Source organism: Coffea eugenioides, chromosome 2 (genome assembly GCF_003713205.1).
Source record: "Coffea eugenioides isolate CCC68of chromosome 2, Ceug_1.0, whole genome shotgun sequence".
Classification (NCBI taxonomy): Eukaryota; Viridiplantae; Streptophyta; class Magnoliopsida; order Gentianales; family Rubiaceae; genus Coffea; species Coffea eugenioides.
This window is the reverse complement of record NC_040036.1, coordinates 40686212-40705027: the sequence shown is the minus strand read 5'-3', so window position 1 is coordinate 40705027 and position 18816 is coordinate 40686212.

Here is an 18816-nt window from a genome sequence, read left to right as displayed (position 1 = left end):
TACTTTCTTTGAAGCATATTAGATTAAACAACATTTTCAGCACTAACTATATTTTACAGCTTTAAATTTGTATCAATTTTTCACTTTGCACCTTAAATTTTAATTTTAAACATTTTACACTATAAACTCATAATTTTGGACATTTTAAAATTTATGCTCTCAAATTTATCGCATTTAAGTCAATCAATGATAGCGTTAGTAAAATCAATAACACGAGGGCCTTATAAATCAATGAAAATTCACTGAATGAAGGTGGTGAAAAGGAGCCAAGGTATCTCAAGTATAATAAAATAATATATTATCATTAATTTACACCATCTTTCTAATATTATTAGTGATTGTAAGTATATAAATCAATGACAATGTGATAAAAGCGATCAGAAAGAATTAAGAGATTGCAATTGGAACAAAATTATACATTGTCATTAATTTGTACCGTCTTTTATCTCATTAATTTTGCTAATGTTGTCAATGGCTAATTTAAATGGGACAAATTTGAAAATTTAGGGAGCAATATGTTCAACAAAAACATCTAAAATTAAAGTTCGGGATTACATTTTTATTCCGCACAAGAATTGTAATATCAATTTCGTGTAGTTGGACTGGTGGGTATTAGGGATGGAGGACTATGCAAGGGTACCAATTTGTGGGGCCAATGGCCATTACTATGTGCATCTAATCTACTCCTACTCCTATTCCTACTCTTATACTGAGAAAGGAGTCTATTCTAGGGGGTGGGATTGAACCACCATCAAATCAGATGGGCATCTCAAAATTAATGTGGTGGTCAACTTCTCTAGAGGGATTGGTTATATAGGGATATTATTTAATGGTGAATACTCATGTGGCAATTAGTGAGCCATAACTGATTTTTTACATTATTTAATTCGAAATTATAGTAGGACGTATTATTTAATGGTGAGTGCTCAAGTGGCGAGTTGTGAGTCGTAACTGATCTCTTTGCATTATTTATTTGAAATTATAGTAGGACACATTCTCCACTAGTTTACTGTTGAGTGATGTTAGGTTCCTCACTTGGATTACATCATCGAATGCGTCAGCATCTAATGATGGTGACGGGAAATTAAGCGTTATTTCAGTACGCGCTACTTGTCCATCCATTACCTCGTGAATCATGCAAGTATTTATTGAGGGAAAGCAATTGTTGTGACTGATAAGAGTATATTTTACGTGTTTTCAGTGTATTTTATTGGTTAGTTTTGGTGTGTTTTATTTAGTTTTATAGCTAATGAACTAGGATTCTAGTGAAAATATGCATTTTATGGTTTAAAGTGCGAAAATTGTATTTCTATGGATTTTAATGGGAAAAACTTCATGTTTTTGTAGGTTTAATGATTCAATCATCAAAGGAAGTGAATTGAGAAGAGAATTGAATGGTTATTTGATGATTTGAAGTGGTTTAGAGAAGACATGAAGTACAAAACATTCAAAAGAAAAAATGCAAGTGAAGGCAACTTTGACACCTTGTGGTATTTTGATAATATATTGAGCTACACAGATCAGATTGAGGTGATTCTTAAACCATTTTGAAGCTAAGAGATAGATCTATATTTGTTATGAAGACATAGAAATCCAGTTCAGTTGTCTTCATAGTCAAAAATTCGAAATACAGAAGTACAACTCTGTTATTGAAAGCTGAAACAGAGCTCTGATCAGTTGATGGTATTTTGGTCATATCTCAGTCCATAGAGCTCCAACTTGGATGATTCGTAAGGCATTGGAAAGCTAACTCAAAGGGCTACAACTTTCATGTTTTGCACAAGAGCTAGTTCGGCCTACATCATTGAGAAAATAGTAGTTGAAGTGGTGTCAAATGCACAGAAGTGAAAATGCGACTTCATGAATACATGGCTTGAAGCCGCGTATTCTCTTCTGTTTTTTGCAACTTGCTCATCAACTTGCCCTGCTTTCACATAACTTTTCCATCTCAATTCCAGCTATCAATCTCGGAAGTATCTCATCAAGAAAAGGTTGGAAAGTTGGAAAGACAACTCATGGAAGTTTCAAGAGTAAAAAATGACAACTAAAAACAACTCATTTGGCTCTTGAATCCTCTATAAATAGAGGCCTTTGGAGAACATTTGCACAACTTTGGAAGGCTAGAGAAACACGCCAAAAATGTAGACTTTCACTGGAGTTTCCTTAGTTCATTGTTAGGGTACATTAGTATAGTTAGTGTAGTTTATCAGTCTTGTATTTGTAGTTAGATTTCGATGAAGATTTGAAGAGCAAAGATGGAGAGTTAGTGCTCATGTGACAAGGGTGACATCTCTTCTATCACTTTCTCTTTTGTATTTGATTTCATGTTTAGCTATAATACAAGTTTGGATTTGTTTTTCTTCATGTTTAGTTAAAGTTTACGCCTAGAGTATGGATAAACTTTCTATATCTTGTTAGTGATGTTTATTTGGTTATGTGGTGATATTATTTTGAACAAGTTATTTATCACTTTTGCTTTTCTAATCATGATTAACTGCCATTAATTGTGATAATCTTAAGGTGTTAAGTTGGCATTGAGAATTGGAATTTAACACTAGTTCAAGGAAGTGATAAACCTAGGGAGTACACTCACGGGAGTAGAGGTGCACCTTTGCGGTTTTAGTGACTTATTTCATGTAATTTCATAGAAGAAATGAGCTTGTAGTTAATTTCATAACCACGAGAGTAGATATGGTTTAGCTACAAGTATAGTTGATTCACTACGAGAGTAGATTTAACATACATTAGGAAATTACGCCATAACTAGCCAAGATAATATTATTCACTTAACCGGTAATCTCATTTGCAAGAGTAGTAATGAATTCCATATCTCTAAGAGCTTTCTAGTATTATTTTCATTACTTTTATGTTTATGATAGTCTAGATAATAAAGGAGTTCGAAAAATATCGGTAGTTGCAATCTTCCCTGTGAGATCGACCCTTAATACTCTATATTCGCTCTCGACTCGTATACTTGCGATAAATCTCGTATGAGGTATTTAGAATTTATAAATGTAAAATTTGATTGCGGATGAGTCAATTGTTATATGTATGCCCCGTATACGTCAATGACAAAGTGTCATATATTGTCCTTTGATAAAGTAAGAAAAATTATACTTGATGCATGGACAAGGAAATCAATTTGTATCTTAATGTATGCCATCAATCCAAGCAGACCATATATCGAATTCAACTAAATACTATAAGAAAAATTTTGAAAAGGTTCCTTTTCATACCCAATTTGCACCAAAAGCCAAATAATGGAGTACTTTAATGTGTAAAAATCAATACTTTCTAAGGATAAATCGGTATTATTTAATGATGAGTGTTGACATGACGAGTACTGATTAGTTTTTCTCATTACTATACTGAATTTGAAATTGTAGTCAGACACGTTCTATATCATCGAATGCGTTCAGTATGCGCTACTTGTCCATCCATTACCTCATGAATCATGCAAGTATTTATTGAGGGAAAGCAATTGTTCTGACAAAGTGTCATCTATTTTCCCTTGATAAAGTAAGAAAAATTATACTTGATGCATGGAGAAGGAAATCAATGGGAATCTTAATGTATGACATCAATCCAAGCAGACCATATATCGAATTTAACTAAATATTATAAGAAAAATTTTGAAAGGGTTCTTTTTTATACCAAATTTGTACCGAAAGCCAAATAATGGAGTACTTTAATGTGCAAAAATCAATACTTTTGAAGGATAAATCGATATCATTTAATGATGAGCGCTCACATGAAGAGTACTGATTATTTTTTTCTCATTACTGTACTGAATTTTAAATTAAAGTTTGGGATACAAATTAAGAAGTCGATACAAGTTTAGAGATGTAAAGTGAAATTTATTTACATTTTTGTTCCACACAAGAATTGAAATATCAATTTCGTGCAGTTGGACTGGGGGGTATTAGGGATGGAGAACAACTATGCAAGGGTAGCAATTATGGGGGCCAATGGCCATTACTGTGTGCTCCTGTGGTGATATTATTTAATGGTGAGTACTCATGTGGCGATCAGTGAGTCATAACTGATTTTTTGCATTATTTAATTTGAAATTATAGTAGGACGTATTATTTAATGGTGAGTGCTCGTGTGGCGAGTAGTGAATCGTAACTGATCTTTTTGCATTATTTATTTTGAAATTATAGTAGGACACATTCGCCACTATTTTACTGTTGAGTTATGGTAGGTTCCTCACTTGGATTACATCATCGAATGCGTCAGCATCTAATGATGGTGATAGGAAATTAAGCATTATTTCAGTATGACCTACTTGTCTATCCATTAGCTGGTGAATCATGCAAGTATTTATTGAGGGAAAGCAATTGTTATGACAAAGTGTCATCTATTGTCCTTTGATGCATGGAGAAGGAAATCAATGTGAATCTTAATGTATGACATCAATCCAAGCTGACCAAATATCGAATTTAACCAAATATTATACGAAAAATTTTCAAAAGGGTTCTTTTTGATACCCAATTTGTACCGAGAGCCAAATAATAGAGTACTTTAATGTGTAAAAATCAATACTTTCCAATGATAAATCGATATTATTTAATGATGAGTGCTCACAACACGAGTACTGATTAATTATTATCCTTACTGTACTGAATTTGAAATTAAAGTTTGGGATACAAATTAAGAAATCGATACAAGTTTAGAGTTGTATAACGAAATTTATTTATATTTTTGTTCCGCACAAGAATTGTAATATCAATTTCGTGTAGTTGGACTGGTGGGTATTAGGGAAGGAGAACAACTATGCAAGGGTACCAATTAGTGGTGCCAATGGCCATTACTGTGTGCTCATGTGGCGATATTATTTAATGGCGTGAACTCATGTGGCGATTTGTGGGTCGTAACCGGTTTTTTTCATTATTTAATTTGAAATTATAGTAGAACGTATTGTTTAATGGTGAGTACTCATGAGTCGTAATTTATCTTTTTGCATTATTTATTTTGAAATTATAGTAGGACACATTCTGCACTATTTTACGGTTGAGTGATGTTCGATTTCTCACTTGGATTACATCATCGAACGCGTCGGCATCTAATGATGGTGAGGGGAAATTAAGCGTTATTTCAGTTAGCGCTACTTGTCCATCCATTACCAGGTGAATCATGCAAGTATTTATTGAGGGCAAAGTGTCATCTATTGTCCTTTGATTAAGTAAGAAAAATCATACTTGATGCATGGAGAAGGAAATCAATGTCAAACTTAATGTATGACATCAATCCAAGCATATCATATATCAAATTTAACTAAATATTAGAAGAAAAATTTTGAAAGGGTTCGTTCTGATACCCAATTTGTACCGAAAGCCAAATAATGGAATACTTTAATGCGTTAAAATCAATACTTTCTAAGGATAAATCGATATTATTTAATGATGAGCGCTCACATGATGAGTACTGATTAGTTTTCTCATTACTATACTGAATTTGAGATTGTAGTCAAACATGCTCTATATCATCGAATGCGTCAGCATCTATTTCAAGTTCTTGTCCATCCATTACCTCGTGAATCATGCAAGTATTTATTGAGGGAAAGCAATTGTTGTGGCAGAGTGTCATCTATTGTTCTTTGATAAAGTAAGAAAAATTATACTTGATGCATGGAGAAGGAAATCAATGTGAATCTTAATGTATGACATCAATCCAAGCAGACCATATATCGAATTTAACTAAATTTTATACGAAAAATTTTGAAAGGGTTCTTTTTGATACCCAATTTGTACAGAAAGCAAAATAATGGAGTACTTTAATGTGTCAAAATGAATACTTTTTAAAGATAAATCGATATTATTTAATGGTGAGTGCTCACATGATGAATACTGATTAGTTTTTCTCATTGCTGTACTAAATTCGAAATTAAAGGTTGGGATACAAATTAAGAAATCAAAACAAGTTTAGAGACGTAAAGTGAAATTTATTTACATTTTTGTTCCGTGCAAGACTTGTAATATCAATTTCTTGTGGTTGGTCTGGTGGGTATTAGGGAAGGAGAACAACTATGCAAGAGTACCAATTAGTGGGGCCAATGGCCATTACTATGTGCTCATTTGGCGGTATTATTTAATGGTGAGTACTCATGTGGCTATTAGAGAGTCATAACTGATTTTTTGCATTATTTAATTTGAAATTATAGTAGGACGTATTATTCATTGGTGGGTGCTCATGTGGCAAGTAGTGAGTCGTAAATGATCTTTTTGCATTATTTATTTTGAAATTATAGTGGGACACATTCTCCACAATTTTATTATTGAGTGATGTTAGGTTCCTCACTTGGATTACATCATCGAATGCATCTGCATCTAATGATGGTGACTGGAAATTAAGCATTATTTCAGTATGCACTACTTGTCCATCCATTACCTTATGAATCATGCAAGTATTTATTGAGGGAAAGCAATTGTTGTGACAAAGTGTCATCTATTGTCCTTTGATTAAGTAAGAAAAATTGTAGTTGATGCATGGAGAAGGAAATCAATGTGAATCTTAATGTATGACATCAATCCAAGCAGATCATATATCGAATTTATCTAAATATTATAAGAGAAATTTTGAATGGGTTTTTTTGGATACCCAATTTGTACTGAAAGCCAAGTAATGGAGTACTTTAATGTGTAAAAATCAATACTTTCTAAGGATAAATCGATATTATTTAATGATGAGTGCTCTCACAACGAGTATTGATTAGTTTTTCTCATTACTGTACTGAATTTGAAATTAAATTTTGGAATACAAATTAAGAAATCGATACAAGTTTTGAGTTGTAAAGTGAAATTTATTTACATTTTTGTTCCACACAAGAATTGTAATATCAATTTCGTGTAGTTGGACTGGTGGGTATTAGGGAAGGAGAACAACCATGCAAGGGTACCAATTAGTGAGGCCAATGGCCATTACTGTGTGCTCATGTGGCGATATTATTTAATGGTGAGTACTCATGTGGGATTAGTGAGTCATAACTGATTTTTTGCATTACTTAATTTGAAGTTATAGTAGGATGTATTATTTAATGGTAAGTGCTCCTGCAACGAGTAGTGAGTCGTAACTGATCTTTTTGCATTATTTATTTTGAAATTATAGTAGGACACATTCACCACTATTTTATTGTTGAGTGATGTTAGGTTCCTCACTTGGATTACATCATCGAATGCATTGGCATCTAATGATGGTGATGGGAAATTAAGCGTTATTTCAGTACGAGCTACTTGTCCATCCATTACCTGGTGAATCATGCAAAGTATTTATTGAGGGAAAGCAATTGTTGTGGCAAAGTGTCATCTATTGCCCTTTGATGCATAGAGAAGGAAATCAATGTGAATCTTAATGTATGACATCAATCCAAGGAGACCACATATCGAATTAACTAAATATTATAAGAAAATTTTTCAAAGGTTTCATTTTGATACCCAATTTGTACCGAATGCCAAATAATGGAGTACTTTAATGTGTAAAAATCAATACTTTCTAAGTATAAATCGATATTATTTAATTATGAGTGCTCACGTGACGAGTACTGAATAGTTTTTCTCATTGCTGTACTGAATTTGAAATTAAAGTTTGGGATACAAATTCAAAAATCGAAACAAGTTTAGAGTTGTAAAGTGAAATTTATTTACATTTTTGTTCCGCACAAGAATTGTAATATCAATTTCATGTAGTTGGACTGGTGGGTATTAGGGATGGAGAACAACTATGCAAGGGTACCAATTAGTGGGGCCAATGGCCATGCTCATGTGCCGATATTATTTAATGGTGAGTACACATGTGGCTATTGTCGCGCCCCACTTTTTGAAATGTGTGAGTGTGTTGTGGTGTGGTGGTGTGAGTGTGTAATATACATGTGAACGTGTGCGGAATGAAAAGTAAAAGGCCATGGGACTTAGAATGCGACGATTTGGCCAAGTGAAGTTCAAAAGGGTTTTTTGTAACAAAAATGGAGTCGCCACTTGGTATAGAGTCAGGGTGTACCAAGGCACCCAAAAATGATTTTTGTTTTTGAATAAAAAAGTAAATAAACCCTTTTTGAGAACTTTTGGGTCTGCGTAACCAAAAGAGGGATCGGGGGTCACATTTGACGAAGGGGAAGGCAAGGATAAAAATCCAAGGCACCCCTTCGACCTAGCCAAGGCTAGTTGCGTGACTTAAACCAATTTTTCCCTAATTTTTCTACCCAAGGTATGTATCGCGTGTTGGATATGTCTATATGAATGCAAAACCCTAGACCTAGGGGTATGGGGGGAAATTTCTCTTCAAAGGTTGAGTGGTGCCAATCACATTAGTTGTGAAGCCCAATAATGATCCTTTTGGAGAGGTCACACCTAAACCTAAATGACGTAAAAAATGAGTGGAATGCATGCCATGTGAAAGTGTGAGTTTGTGTGAAGTGGGAAGATTGATAAAATACGATACAAGTGGAGGTGTGCAAATGTCTTTGAATGCAAATATATATACTCCAAGTGCAAGTGGGCAAAAAATGCATGTATGCAATTTAAAGAAAAGTGCGAAAGTGTCGGTGTGCAAATGAAGATGAAAGTACTCGTGTGCGAGTGAAGATAAGAGTGTTCGTGTGCAAGTGAAGATAAAAAAGTGTTCGTGTGCAAGTGAAAGTGATAAAAGGGTGCATGTGTGCAAATGAGACAAAAGTGAAAGTGTAATGATAGAGTGGATTGAGAATGCATGAGCTTAGGGAATTTATGCATATTGGGTACGGGGAGACCTAAATCGTGACTCAATTTGCCCTTTGATAGAGGGAATACAAGCGTGCTAAGACTTAGAAAAAGCCACACTCGTCTATATCCCATATTTAAGGGGACTCTTCAGGCAAATGTACCCTAACTAGCATGAGATGCAAAGAATCCTAAAATGAGGGAAAAGGGGCTCGAGGAGCATGCCAAATGATAAAACTAAGAAAAATGCATGACATGTAGTAAACATGCAAATATGCACTAACAAAAAGGGATGGCCTAATGAGCCACAACTAGCATTGGACTAGTGTGGTGACGTACATTCATCCATTCCATTCATTCATGGTTATGAAAGCAAGTAGACATGCCAAAACGCTCGTAAACACGTAGCACGTAGCACTTAGCATGCTCGACTAGATGCAAGAGCCTACTAAAGCAATTAAACATGTAGCAACAAAAACAAGCAACCAAAGGGAAGGGGAAATGGACCAGATGCTCTACGAGCCCTAGCTATTACAAGCCAAGAGGTGTACACATACCCCATGAAAACATAAAGGGAAAGGGTGAATGGACCAGATGCTCTCCGAGCCCTATCTATTACAAGCCAAGAGGTGTACACATACCCCATGAAAGCATAAAGGGGAAGGGGAAATGGACCAGATGCTCTCCGAGCCCTATCTATTACAAGCCAAGAGGTGTACACATACCCCATAAAACTTAAATAAAAGTAAAAACAAGCAAATGCAGGCAAGGAGGTAAGGAAAACGGAGTAGGCATGCATATGCACATAACACGTAGGAGCACGTAAGGCTAAATGTAGTGCAAATGAGGGATAGAGTGTACCTCCCTTGAATTGACGCCCCAATGAAGTGGAATTATTCAATTACCCTCCAAAATAATAAAAAGGTCAAGGCACCACTTTATTTAAGAAAAATTAAAAGAAATGGGCAAAACAAGGCTCACCTAGTCATAAGGTCCCTAAAGTCATAACTTAAGTGCAATTTAAACTAGGCATGGTAATTAATTAAAACAAACAAACAATGAAGTGGCACAATTTAAAATTAACAAGGACCAAAATGATGAAATTCTCTAATTGATTGGGTCATAGTGAAATAAGGAGAGACTTGGGGGGTTAAAGTCCAATTTTAGAATTTATTTCATGCATGCATACGTAAAGAACTTAAAATTCTGCAACTAAAAGGAATGAATTCTGCTGACTTTTTGTCCCAAGCTTGCGGCAATGTCCAGATGCAATTCTATCCGTTTACCATGGAAACAAAATTATCAACTAAACCCACAACTTCATGGTGGGATTGAAACAAACAAAATTGGAGCTGACCAGCAAAAGAAAAACTAACAGCAAAAGAAAGAAAAAGAAAAAATGCAGCAAAACCTTCGACAATCAAGAACAGGCGCACACTACTGCCTTTTCCTTTCAAGTAAAGATTCCAGATTTAATCCAGAACTATTCATCTAGACTTCAACTTAAATTGAGCAACGAAACTACATGATGATCACAATCCAATGGCCAGAAATTTGGAAAGATCTTATGCAAAAATACTGGAAAAATATGCAAAAATCTGAAGAACAAAACTGCTGCAACTTTCTTTGTTCATTCAAGACAAATTTCATGCAAACAGGTTCACTGAATACCAGGATTTTAACTCTCAGCTATCAACTAAAACAATAGCTAGACTTTGTTGCAGGTCCAAAGCAAAGAATCTAAGCAAACCGTCAGGGATTAAAAGGAACTAATCAACAAAAGAATGGAAAAAGTGCAGCAGAAATTTTTCTTTGCAACTTGCTGTGCTTCATTACCGAAACATTACCAGCCAAACCTCAACTTTTGAATCAAATGATCATAAGACATTCCCCAAATCATCAACCAAGCCAAATAAGACACTCATTGCAAGATCAAATAAGAAAATTCAGGTTGATGACTGCTAAAAACACAAAGGGGCGGCAGAAAATTTATAACAGCCCAAACAAAAATGCAGCAAAACTCTTCTCCATTCTCTGTGATCTTACAACTTCATTAGCCATTCAGTGAGCTTACATTAGATTCCAGAATCATCATAAAACGTTAGCTTAGACATGCAAACCAAGAACTCTAACATCCAGATTACATCAATAAGGACCAAAGATATAGCCTTTCCAACAAGATTATCAAGCATCTGCTTGGCTCTTCAACTCACGGACAAGATGGGCAAGCCTTTTGAACCGAATAAATGAGAGGAGGGAATGGGAAACAAAAAGGGACCGGTCATGAACAATTAAGTGACGTTCATTTCTAGCTAAAATGCAAATTTTTAGATGTCTTAAAAGAACACAAACAGCATGCGATTGATGCAAGACCCATAACAGAGCAAGAACTCAGATTTCATATGAAATGACAATAGACAAACAAAAGGGTGAAGGTTACCTATTCACTGCCGTTGGAGTTGAAGCTTCATCCTGGGTTCGACGACAATAGGGAAACAGCTTCTGATGAGGAAATCTACTGGGGATGTTCAGCCTTCTCCTTGTTTTCTTTTGAATCGATCAGTTCCTCCTTTTCTCCCGTCCTTGCTTGATTTTCTTCAGCCTTCAATGCTTTCGTAAGCCACAAAGTCTAACCAGCCGCCCCTTCGTCATTTGATTTCTTCCTTTGTTTCCCTCCTGTCACTCCACTCTCGGACTTCCCTCTGTTTTCCTTTCTTTTCTGGTTCCTCTCCGTCAGAACCCCCTCTTGCCCGAAGCCTTTCTCTGTTTTCTGTTGTCACCCTCTCAATCTTTCTCCCCTCCTCCCTTGCGGCTGTTACCCTCTTTTCCCTTTATACCTGGACTTTCCAACCCTAAAACAACTCAGCATATTTCCATATTTGCAGCCAAAGGAGCCGTCTCAACCTTTTTTTGCAAGCTGCAACAAAACGCAGCTTCATGCCGCGTTTCTGTGTTTTTTTTTTTTTTTTAAAACTATTAATACAAAAATTAATAAAATATAAATAATAATAATAACAAAATAACAGAATTGAACACAATTTAAAATAACTAAAAAAAAGTGGCCATTTTCAATTTTTCACATTTTTCTTTTTTTTCTTTTTTTTTTCAAAATAACTTAATAAAAATAACTAAAGTGCAAAAAGGTTGAATGTAAAGAAACAAACATATTTTGTGAACAAATTTTCGTTTTTTTTTTTCTTTCTTTTCCATTGTTTTTCTTTTCCAAGAAAACTAAAAACCTATTTTTTGAATGTTTTGCTTTTTCTCTCTAGCAACTCTATGCTAACTTAAAATTTAAAAACTAAAACTAAAAGTAAATAAAACTAACAAGACAAACAAGAATAAATGACAAATGAAATAGATCAACTAAAAGGGCCAAAAATGAACTAAAATAAAATAACCACTAAAAATGAGAAACAAACAATAACGAACTAGAATGCAAACAATCTAAAACAACCAAAATCATGCAATAGATGCCACATACAAATTATTCAAAATTTGGTGTCTACAGTTTGCCCCTCTTTGTCTGAGTTTTGGAAAAACTTGAGACAAAGAAGTAGACACCAAATACCTACCTGTGTTATCCGGTCGCCCCTATCCGGAGGACTGACCTAACAAGGAATTTCAAACATGGGACTGGCCCGAACAGAATTGCAAACGGGATAGACCCGGACAGAAATTTAAATGGGATAGACCCAGACAGAAATTTAAATGGGATAGACCCAGACAGAATTTTAAATGGGATGGACCCACGGGATAGACCCGGATAGAAATGTAAATGGGATAGACCCGCGGGATAGACCCGGACAGAAATGTAAAATTGGGATAGACCCACGGGATAGACCCGGACAGAAATTTAAAATTTGGGATAGACCCACGGGATAGACCCGGACAGAAATTTAAAATTTGGGATAGACCCAGACAGAAATGTAAAATTAGATGAATTGAAGTGAGATAGAGTGTTGGTGGGATGAAAACACGCACATTAGTGAGATAGGCTCGATGCTAACAGCAGTAGGATGAAAACGCGCACGTTAGTGAGATAGACTCGATGCTAACGGCAGTAGAATGAAACACGCACGTTAGTGAGATAGACTCGATGCTAACGGCGGTAGAAATGAAACACGCACGTTAGTGAGATAGACTCGATGCTAACGGCGGTAGAATGAAACACGCACGTTAGTGAGATAGACTCGATGCTAACGGCGGTAGAATGAAACACGCACGACTCGATGCTAACGGCGGTAGAAATGAAACACGCATGTTAGTGAGATAGACTCGATGCTAACGGCGGTAGAATGAAAACGCGCACGTTAGTGAGATTGACTCGATGCTAACGGCGGTAGGGCGGAAGCGCACACGTTAGTGAGATAGACTCGATGCTAACGGTGGCAGAATAAAAACACACACGTTAGTGAGATAAACTCGATGCTAACGGTGGTGGAATGAAACGCACACGCTAGTGAGATAGACTCGATGCTAACGGTGGTGGATGAAAACGCACACGTTAGTGAGATAGACTCGATGCTAACGGTGGAATAGAAACGCACACGTTAGTGAGATAGACTCGATGCTAACGGTGGTAGGGTGAAAACGCACACGTTAGTGAGATAGACTCGCTAACGGTGCTTAATGCTAACGGTGGAATAGAAACGCACACGTTAGTGAGATAGACTCGATGCTAACGGTGGTAGGGTGAAAACGCACACGTTAGTGAGATAGACTCGATGCTAACGGTGGTTGAATTAAAACCAATCCCAACATGACTTTTATGAAGTTGGCGGCACAAGATCCAGGCCCAACGTGACATTTGCGAGGTTGGCGGCACGGAGTCCAGGCCCAACGTGATCTTGTGAGTTGTCCAGGCCCAACGTGATGATGTTGGCGGCACGAAATCCAGGCCCAACGTGATCTTGTGAAGTTGGCGGCACAAAATCCAGGCCCAACGGGATCTAGTGAAGTTGGCGGCACGAAGTCCAGGCCCAACGTGCTTTTTGTGAACAAGAAATTGAATTTGATTTGTCAAGAAGCAAGAAATTAAACTTGAGTTTTTGATTTTTGACCTTTCTGATTTTTCGAGAGAATCTTTTTCCCAAAAATAATTTGTCCTCAGTGTAGGGCCCTTTTCCCTTCTTTCTTCTCTTTCTTCGGCATCGGCCTTCCACATCGCCAGATGCTTTTCGTCGACTTCAACTGTGAATACCTGCACAGGGGGCTTACATGCACTCAAATTTTCAAGAAAAAGGCAGCGTGATTGATTTGAAAGTCTTGCTTGACTCTTTGATGAAATCCTCAAATGGACTATAAAAAACTTGCCCCAGTGTGGGCTTATTTTGTGAAATCTTTCAAATAAAAATTTTGCCCCAGCATAGGGCCCATTTGATTGCAAGCAATTGGTTTGGATGCCTCTCCATTTATTTGAACAAAGTAAGAAACTGTGTTTTCTGTATAATGTGAAGAAAATTGAACGTCTTGCTTAACTCATACAGAAAATTTCATGATGAATTTCGCAAAATAATGCCAAATTACAAAGATTTCTTCCCCACTTTTGCATCAATGCTTTGGGTAATGGGTCACCATTCCTTGTTGGCTCGTTTTTCAGGACCAATCAAGTGATTTTATTTTTGAAATGGCTAAGGAAATGGGAGGTCAGAATCTGCATCATTTTTTTTGTGCCCCAATTGTATGTAATCCATTCAATGTCACATCTTAATGAAAGCAAAGAGTTTGTCACCCTTATTTCTTAAGAAAACTTAGTCAACGTATAAGCTTCATGGGCTTGCAAAATTTTGGGTAGAAATGATAGCTAAACATGTGAAATCTGGTTATACCCTTATGATCATGAGTGATCGATGGATTTTTATGAGCATAATCCTCACTTTGGATTGTCACGAAGGAATAAGTCAACGATGGACTTTATTAGCTTGTAATTTGGCTTGAAAACGATAGCTAAAGAAATAATTTTCAAAGGACATTGCACCGAAGATCGCATTTTCAACATTGCCCTCATCTGGACTCCAAATTCTTGGACTTTTTTTTTATCATCACCCAACAGCATCGAATCTTTTTGCATCTTTCTTTTGCATTCATTCCGCTCGTTTCTCTTTTCTTTTTCCCTCTTTTCCAAAAAGACCCTCGCGGGCTTTCACATGAAGAGCAGTGTCAACCTCACACGTAATCAATTCAGAAATACAGCTAAAATTTTCGACATCAGAGATTTCCTTGACAAGGCCAGTGCAAAGAACAGAAGTCAGGACTTTCGGCTTTGTAATGGGGTCAGGTGGGGTGCCTAAAAAAGTTAAGGCTTGAAGGCAGATTTCAAGAGTGGTTTTAAGTAATCTGAGACCGCATTGTTGTGCCAACCCTACTTTAGGGTTAACTTCAGAATTTGCTCCAGTTTATGCTCACTTGAGGCTTTTTCTCTTTCATTTTCTTTCTTCTTTTTTTTTTTTGATTTTTCGGCCTTCGGCCATTCCTTGAAATTTGCCCCAGTTTATTTTTGAACTGAGGTTCTTTTTTCTTCCTTTGCCTTTTGATTTTGTGGCTTTTCACTTTTTCCACCTCTTGAAATTTTCCTTTTTCAACCCAACTTACCCCAGTGTGGGGTTTGCGATTCTCAGGGTTTGCCAAACGAAGTATTTTATTCTGAAGGCTCAAAAGGGATAACTAGAGATAGAATGCTTGATTGGAAAAGAAGAGGGCCTGACTTTTATTCCATTCCTTACAATAACTCTGAAAGGAAACATTCATTATTGACGAAATTTCTCGCATGTATTTGAATTAATTGACTGAGGAAGACGCCTGTGAAGCATAGATGATCCACCAGATGAAATTCTTCCTTTTTTTTTTCAACATTGGAACCCAAGTGGAATCAAATTTCCAATTTGCGGTTCTCTCCCTTTTAGCCTTAGCATTTTGGCTTTTCTCTCTCTTTTGGAAAATTCTCCAATCTTCTTCCCCAGTGTGGGGGGCGATCATAAGTGCTTTGAAAAGAACCAGTAATTTTGGCTCAAATGAGGATGCAAGGGATAAAGCAGTGTTTAAATGGTAGAAACGATGGCCAAAGCATCATTCTTACGTTTCATGACAAACCAAAGTAAAGAAATGCTCATTGAGAATCCACTCCCCCTTTTGATATTCGAAAAATTTTTCCATGTAGGGTTGTGATCATCAAGGCGCTTATTTGAAACGAAGTTATTCTTTTAAAGGCTCAAACGGGAGAGCAAATGATAAAATCTGTATGGGTAGAGAAACGAATGCTCAAAGTATCATTCCAAATTTTCAAAACAAATAAGAATAATGCACCCTTTCGCTTTCACTTAGATGTGATTTGAGTCTAATTAGACACTATGGACATCTTTCCAAGTAAAGGTTGCCCCAATGGGGTCAATAGAAGTGGCAAAACATGAATTGTTCAGCGAAGGAGAAAAGGTATCTCATTGGGCCTTTTGAAGGACCTCTCTTATTTTTGAGCACTTTTATTGTACAGCTCGGATCACCAACCTGGTATGCATGAAGATTTTAGAGAGTATACACTTGTGAATCCTCAGACTGAGGTTGGAAAAAATCTCAATTTGGTTTTATTTCTCAAAATTCATCATGAACTCTCCAATGAGTAAGAATAAAGAATGAAATGTACATGAATATAAAAAACAATAATTGTCCAAAAATTTTTGTTGCTGAAAAAATTTGAAACAAAATTTCTCGTTCAATTATGATACAAATGAGAAGAAAAAACTTCTAAAGAGCCCCACATATATACTCTTTTTGTCTCCCTTCCTTTTAGAGCAAAAATGTATTAACACATCAAATAAACAGAATTTTCCTTTGAAAAACAATTATAAAGCCTCTCAGAGATTTTGGCCTAGAGCCTTCAGATGGATCTTTCATGTCCCCGTGGCAAGATCTACCCAAGAATCAAATAATACTTGTAACCTTCAAACTTTATTGGACCAAAATTATCATCAGATATAGAAGAATGTTTTCGCCTTATTGAAACATTTTATGAATGCAGGGGAGGGGAAAACAAAAGAAAAATACCCCGAGTTAGTAGGCAAAACTGCAAAATCGGTATGCATGTCCTATGGGGGAGCCCTTTTATGCCAAGGGTAGGCCTAGCATGAAAATGCAATCCTCTAGGGTAAGCACTATACCATACCTGACGGATCTGATCAACTCATTGAGTGAAAAATAATTTGAAAAATTTGGCCATTGGAGTGACGAGAGATTTGTCAAAATGAGGACAACGTCCGAATAGATTGATCACCTTTGATTTGCAAAACGCATGGGTTTGACCTTGACGAACTCCTATCAAAGAGATTGGAATTCGTTGATAAAATTTCTCAGTGAATTACGGGTCAAAACCCTAATTGATCAAGTGATTGGATGCAATGGACGGTTTTCTTCAAAATTGACTAGATTTCCCAATTTGGAATTTGACAATGAAACCCTAATAGGGCAAATGGGTTGACAATTTATTTAAAATCGACCGAATTACCCTAAAAAGGGAAACAAGTCAAATGAATTGAATGAAATTTATCCAAAATTAATCAGATCACCCTAAAAAGGGTAAATTGATCAAATAGATTGAATGAAACTTGATTTATTCAAAATCGGCTCGGTTGCCCTAAAAATGGGTAAATTGGTCAAATGAATGAAATTGAATTAGGGATTTATTCAAAAATCGGCCGAATGACCCTAAAAAGGGTAAATTGGTCAAAAGACCCTAAAAAGGGTAATTCAAAATCGACCGAATGACCCTAAAAAGGGTAAATTGGTCAAAAGAATTGATGATTTATTCAAAAATCGACCAGGTGACCCTAAAAAGGGTAAATTGGTCAAATTGATGATTTATTGAATGAATTGGCAAAATGGATTGGTTGAATTGTCCGGCTATTGGTGGTTTCAGAAAATTAGTCTATGAGCCTTTTAAAATCACAATTTGGCCTCAATTTATTTATCATCTCAATAGGAGGAATCATTTGTGAATTTCTTCAAATTAATGTCCTTCACGCAAGGGATTTTTACCAATTTTTGATAAAATGGCTAAAAAGTGATTATTAGATGCTCATATTCCAAAGATCACTCTATGAAAATGATCGGATCCTACCTTACCTTGTGCACTACCCCTTTGGATGGTACAAAAATGTAAACGTGCAAGTCTCACTGGATTAAGTATCCGAGACACAAGGTGGCTTATTCCTAAACACGGGATTCCCTATGTGGCATTCCCTTTCTATGGTTTATGCATGATGCCATTTATTAAAACAGTAAAACATGCAATTTGAAATGAAATCATGACCTAAAAGGACCTTTTATACGCCAAGGTAGGCTTAAAAATGGCATGGCATTATTAATCTATGAATGCAATTTACCAAAATCTTTAAACGTGCAATAACCTATTTACGAGGGTAGGTTCTAAAAGAAAGTCATGCCAGACCTCTTATTTGCTAGGGTTTGTGAATGCAATGGGGACACAAAATCAAGAAAAGTTAGTTCAGCCAAGACAAATACACATACACATTGTGGCAACGAAATCAGCACAAAGAAATAAAGCGATAAAAGGAGAAAGGGGTTGGACCCCCCCCTCGTGAATAGTGTCCCTAATAGGGTAAGGCAGACGCTATCCTAGGTAAACTATCATGGATGCATGAGGTTAGGGTTCACTAATGCATCTAGACTCGATAAGTCATAGGTCTCCGAGCCTTCAGACTTGGAAACCAAGGGTCATCACTTCCAAGGTTCCTTGTCGGTGGCTCGAGCGATTCCCCAGACGTTGCTACGCACACGTCGTGTTACGGCTACCCGTCTGGGCGAATCTAAAAAAAACCTCAACCTTCGACTAAAAACTAATAGGTTATCAACCTAAAGTTTAAAGCGGAAGATCGAGTGACCCCTCGGATCATGCTACGCACACGTCGTGATACGATCACATGTCCAAGTGGGTCGCCTAAAATCCTAATAGGGTGGAGTGGCGTGACAAGCCACTAAAAGAAAAATAAATGAGGGGTAAAAATAATTAAAGCGTATGCGCGTATGCTAGTGCTCGTTTGGAGGGGAGAGATCAAGAACCAACGCGAGGCTCTAAGGTGACACACCCCCCCAAATGCAATGCGAGCGCGGA